Source organism: Coregonus clupeaformis, chromosome 12 (assembly GCF_020615455.1).
Source record: "Coregonus clupeaformis isolate EN_2021a chromosome 12, ASM2061545v1, whole genome shotgun sequence".
Lineage (NCBI taxonomy): Eukaryota > Metazoa > Chordata > Actinopteri > Salmoniformes > Salmonidae > Coregonus > Coregonus clupeaformis.
Window position 1 is genome coordinate 47,314,247 of NC_059203.1, and position 6,468 is coordinate 47,320,714.

Below are 6,468 nucleotides of genomic sequence, written 5' to 3' on the forward strand. Positions count from 1 at the left end.
CAGGCCATGGAAGAATTGGGACATTTTCAGCTTCTGTGTACAGATCCTTGCGACATGGGGCCGTGCATTATCATGCTGGTCACAACTTTGACATCAGCAAACTGCTCGTCCACACGATGCCATACACGTGGTCTGTGGTTGTGAGGCCCGTTGGACGTAATGCCAAAATGTTTTAAACGACGTTGGAGGTGGCTTATGGTAGAGAAATGAACATTAAATTATCTGGCAACAAGCTCTGGTGGACATTCAGGCAGTCAGCATGCCAATTGCACGCTCCCTTAAAACTTGAGACATCTGTGGCATTGTGTTGTGTGACAAAACTGCACATTTTAGAGTGGCCTTTTATTGTCCCCAGCACAAGGTGCACCTGTGTAATGATCATGCTGTTTAATCAGCTTCTTGATATGCCACACCTATCAGGTGGATGGATTATCTTGGCAGAGGAGAAATCCTCACTAACAGGGATGTAAACAAATTTGTGCACAACATTTTAGAGAAAAAAGCCTTTTATGCAGAAGGACAATTTCTGGGATATTTTATTTCAGCTCATGAAACATTGGACCAACACTTTACATGTTGCGTTTGTATTTTTGTTCATTGAACACCAATGAGACTGTGTCTAGATTGAAATGTCTCAGCTCTTTTGAAATTAGACTAGCTTTTGATGTAATAAGTAAATTATTGTTAGTAATACAGATATGATCTTCCTTTTAGTCACATCCACGGCATTTGAATTGTGGGGTGGCTACTGGCTAGAGCTTTATCTGTGGTTTTATAAGGCTACTTCCTCATCAACAAGATAGCGAGAGACTGACATTCTGTGTATTCTCAAACATTGGTGGAGCTGTAGTTAAGGAGACATTAAAGATAAGCAAACATTGATTGAGAAATGATGGCGTACCAGTTGGAGGCAATGAGACAGAGAAACCGAGGGAGGAGTATCCGTGTGTTAATGTTAGGGCACACTGACCCCGGCCCCATTATGAAGCACCAACAAAGAACCATCTGCACAGCCACCAGAGAGCAGAGACGAGGAGGGACACTCGGGGGATAGGGTGGGGGAGGGACTGATAGGAGCCTAGAGACTAAGGAAGGACAGAGAAAGAATGAGGGCCAGCCGAGAGATATTTGTATTTATTATGGATCCCAATTAGCTGCTGCTCTTCCTGGGGTCCAGCAAAATTAAGGCAGTTATATACAATAAAAAAACATGACATTACATTTCACAGCAGATTTCACAACACATTAAGTGTGTACCCTCAGGCCACTACTCTACTGCCACATGTCTACAACACAAAATCCATGTGTACGTGTGTATATAGTGCGTATGTTATCGTGTGTGTGTATGCGTGTCTGTGCCTGTGTGTGTGTCTCTTCATAGTCCCCGCTGTTCCATAAGGTGTATTTCTATCTGTTTTTTAAATCAGATTTTACTGCTTGCATGAGTTACTTGGTGTGGAATAGAGTTCAATGTAGTCATGGCTCTATGCAGTACTGTGCGCCTCCCATAGTCTGTTCTGGACTTGGGGATTGTGAAGAGACCTCTGGTGGCATGTCTTGTGGGGTACGCATGGGTGTCTGAGCTGTGTGCTAGTAGTTTAAACAGACAGCTCAGAGCATTCAACATTTCAATACCTCTCACAAATACAAGTAGTGATGAAGTCAATCTCTCCTCTACTTTGAGCCAGGAGAGATTGACATATTCATGTTAGCTCTCCATTTACATTTAAGGGCCAGCTGTGATGCCCTGTCCTGGGCCAATTGTAATTTTCCCAAGTCCCTCTTTGTGGCACGTGACCACACGACTGAACAGTAGTCCAGGTGCGACAAAACTAGGTCATGTAGGAACTGCCTTGTTGATAGCTTTGTTAAGAAGGCAGAGCAGTGCTTTATTATTGTCAGACCTCTCCCCATCTTATCTACTGTTGCACCAGTATGTTTTGACCATGACAGTTTACAATCCAGGGTTACTCCAAGCAGTTTAGTCTCCTCAACTTGCTCAATTTCCACGATTCATTACAAGATTTAGTTGAGGTTTAGGGTTTAGTGAATGATTTGTCCGAAATACAATGCTTTTAGTTTTTTTTATTTATATTTAGGACAAACTTATTCAAGTGGAATGAAAGGACCCATGCAAGGAGGAATAAGAGAATAGATGTTTGGACCTGTAATAACAGGGAATATGGACCCCTCATACAAAGCAGTGGTCTCCAGTGCACATGGTGAAATAAACAAGTTGGGGCTCAGGGGAACTTAGTGGTGTAAAGTACTTTAAAGTACTACTTAAGTAGTTTTTTGGGTATCTGTACTTTACTTTACTATTTATATTTTTGACAAATTTTACTTTTACTTCACTACATTCCTAAAGAAAAGAATGTACTTTTTACTCCATACATTTTCCCTGACACCCAAAAGTACTTGTTACATTTTGAATGCTTAGCAGGACAGGAAAATGGTCTAATTCACACACTTACAGTATAAAGAGAACATCCCTGGTCATCCCTACTGCCTCTGATCTGGCGGACTCACTAAACACAAATGCCTTGTTTGTAAATGATGTCTGAGTGTTGGAGTGTGCCCCTGGCTATCCATAAAAAAAAAGAAAAAATAAGAACATGGTGCCGTCTGGTTTGCTTAATATAAGGAATTTGAAATGATGATACTTAAGTATATTTTAGCGATTACATTTACTTTTGATACTTAAGTATATTAAAAAAAAACACTTTTAGACTTTTACTCAAGTAGTATTTTACTGGGTGACTTTCACTTTTACTTGAGTCATTTTCTATTAAGGTATCTTTACTTGTACTCAAGTATGACTATTGGGTACTTTTTCCACCACTGGGGGAATTACATGGCTCCTCAGACACACAAACTGGAGCCCCATTAGCAGCCTGTGTAATGGAGGGCAGCTGTAATTATTCATGAGCAAACTTCCTGTAAATGGCAGAATGACGCCAAGTCAACTGAAACTCAGAAGGCTAATCAAGACAAATGTTTAACCTAGCCCAGGGCCTGATCTGTTTCCAGCAGACTCGGTCATCTCAACATTTCACATTTACCACAAACTGAGGGTTTTTAAGTCCACACCAGAACACAAAAGTAATTAATGAATGCATGTCCTCTCATAGAAGGAGACCACCACTATGATAGAGAGCATAATAACATTGCTTGCTTTTTAATTTAGAACATGTACTACTGAAAAGTGATGACTATCATGACTTTAATGCAAGTGTACTCACAATAGTGGCACTGCTGATAATGATATAACGTTATATAATCATATTAACGGACATCTGTGTCAATCACACAATCAATAACAATAGATCTACAGGTAAAGGAGCTAGATTGCTTAGGATCTGCTGCCCGTTTCTTGCCCAGCTGTAAGCAGCAATAAACTGCTAGTGCTGCCGCTTAGTGGTGGACTGCCTTTATGTGCTTCTAGTCAATGAGTAGTGTAACAAGGCTAGCAGTAGACACAAAATTCACCAAAAAATACACAAAGCCTGGAAAACTCACCCTTTAGAGTGAGAATAAAACTTAAAACAGAACATGAATTAAATGGTATCTGAAGACACTTTACTTGTGGTAGAGGTTCAATCAACTATTTGAAAGATAACAGTGCAACCTGATTGGTTGGAGACGTTTGGTCGACTGGTTGCCTAGCAACACATATTGGTGGGTGAATTGGAGGGGAATGGGGGAGCTCTGGGCTCTTCATTAATGTTCTGGAGCAGCAGGCAGACTAGGGAAATACCTGGCACAATTCCCAAATAGAACATCTGAAAAGGAAATAGGGTGAGAGTCTTAACGTACTGATGGAGAGTGCAGATCACAGAGTTGTTGCAAATAAATTATATTTCTGGTTGTTGTGAAGGGAGGTGATTTATCTGAGCAATAAAATCCATTGCACTCTCTTGTACTTAGAAGTTGATAACATGTTATATAAACAGTGAATCCTACCAGGTGAGAGGAAAATATGTTGTAGTATATACAGTACCAGTCATAAGTTTGGACACACCTACTCATTCAAGGAATTTTCTTAATTTTTGACTATGTTCTACATTGTAGAATAGTAGTGAAGACATCAAAACTATGAAAAAACACACATATGGAATCATGTAGTAACCAAAAAACTGTTAAACAAATAAAAATGTATTTTATATTTGAGATTCTTCAAAGTAGCCACCCTTTGCCTTGATGACAGCTTTGCACACTCTTGGCATTCTCTCAACCAGCTTCATGAGGTAGTCACCTGGAATGCATTTCAATTCACAGGTGTGCTTCTACATCTGCATTGCTTGCTGTTTGGGGTTTTAGGCTGGGTTTCTGTATAGCACTTTGTGACATCTGCTGATGTAAAAAGGGCTTTATGAATAAAATGTGATTGATTGTGTGCCTTGTTAAAAGTTCATTTGTGGAATTCCTTTCCTTCTTAATGCATTTGAGCCAATCAGTTGTGTTGTGACAAGGTAGGTGGTGGTATACAGACGATAGCCCTATTTGGCAAAAGACCAAGTCCATATTATGGCAAGAACAGCTCAAATAAGCAAAGAGAAACGACAGTCCATCATTACTTTAAGACATGAAGGTCAGTCAATACGGAACATTTCAAGAACTTTGAAAGTGCAGTCGCAAAAACCATCAAGCGCTATGATGAATCTGTTTGGAAAGCTCAGATAAGAGAGCGAGAGAGCGAGAGAGCGAGAGAGAGAGAGTGTGTGTAGATGCAGGTCTGGCAAGTGTGGGTGTAAATTTCTCTCAGCAAGTTTCCACTAGCTGCTCTTATGCCTTGTCCGAGACGAATCGCAATATTTGATGTGAAGTATGAAGGATAAGAAGAGGAGCTCAAGCCAGAGTAGAACACAAGGGTAGTGTGGCAGAAGGTGGAGAAGTGAATGGAAAGAGCATGAAAGTAATAAGAGAAGGAAAATGGGGAGGAAATAGAAAAGTGAGGGAGACAGTGAAAAGAGAAGAGAGAGAGTAGGGAGAGTGGTGGTGGCCTGCTGGTAGGTAGGGCTTAGAGAGTAGGAGGAGGGCCTTGGGACTGGGTTGGAGAATGGCTAGTGCAGGCGGTCTCCAAGGCCGATGTTGTGCCTTTGTCAGGAGGAGGAAATGAGATTATGTTGTGATTAAAGAGAAGGTTTCTATGGCAATCCAGTGAGCCGTGTGCATAGAGAATTTAGTTGGGCGTGGAGGGGGCTCAGTAAGAGTCGAATTTCAAAGCAAACATCCTCCTCCATATCATCTCTCTTGCCCTCCCTCTTTTTCATAGTCCTTATTTATCTTTGATAATCGGTTTTCATTGCCACACAGTGGAGTTTCGGAGTGGATTAATCACAGGCTCCCTTCTTTACAAACTGATGTCAAATCTCTCTGTATAGTGACAGATACAGTCAGGTCCAAAATTATTGGCACCCTTGATAAAGATTAGCAAAAAATACTGTATAAAATAATACAAATACTGAGCTATATTGTATGCTATTTTTGTGTGAAAATTATATTATACTAATTAGTGCTTGGGGTTATTTCTTGCTGGAAGATCCACTTGCGGCCAAATTTCAGCCTCCTTTTAGTGTTTGGAATTTTATCTTTGGACCACAATCACATTTTATATATAGTTCCTTATCTGCTTGATGCTTGAAAGGGCATAAAACCCTATCCTACAAATATTCATGACGAAAGTTTTAGATATGAAAATGAAATGAAAATTCTCCTGATACCAGTAACTGACAAGCAGGAAACAGACTGGAAGAATAGAGGTAGTCATTCAAACACATTGTCATTCAAAATCATTCAAACTCTTTCATCACATATTGAAGCCTTTTATTTAAGCCCTTTAACCATGCAGATTGTTCTTTGTGGATAACCATCTATACAGTGAACCTACAGTCGTGGTCAAAAGTTTTGAGAATGACACAAGTATACAAAGTTTGCTGCTTCAGTGTTTTTAGATATTTTTGTCAGATGTTACTATGGTATACTGAAGTATAATTACAAGCATTCCATAAATGTCAAAGGCTTTTATTGACAATTACATTAAGTTTATGCAAAGAGTCAATATTTGCAATGTTGACCCTTCTTTTTCAAGACCTCTGCAATCCGCCCTGGCATGCTGTCAATTAACTTCTGGGCCACATCCTGACTGATGGCAGCCCATTCTTGCATAATCAATGCTTGGAGTTTGTCAGAATTTGTGGGTTTTTGTTTGTCCACCCGCCTCTTGAGGATTGACCACAAGTTCTCAATGGGATTAAGGTCTGGGGAGTCTCCTGGCCATGGACCCAAAATGTCGATGTTTTGTTCCCAGAGCCACTTAGTTATCACTTTTGCCATATAGCAAGGTGCTCCATCATGCTGGAAAAGGCATTGGTCTTCACCAAACTGTTATTGGATGGTTGGGAGAAGTTGCTCTCGGAGGTGTTGGTACCATTCTTTATTCATGGCTGTGTTCTTAGGCAAAATTGT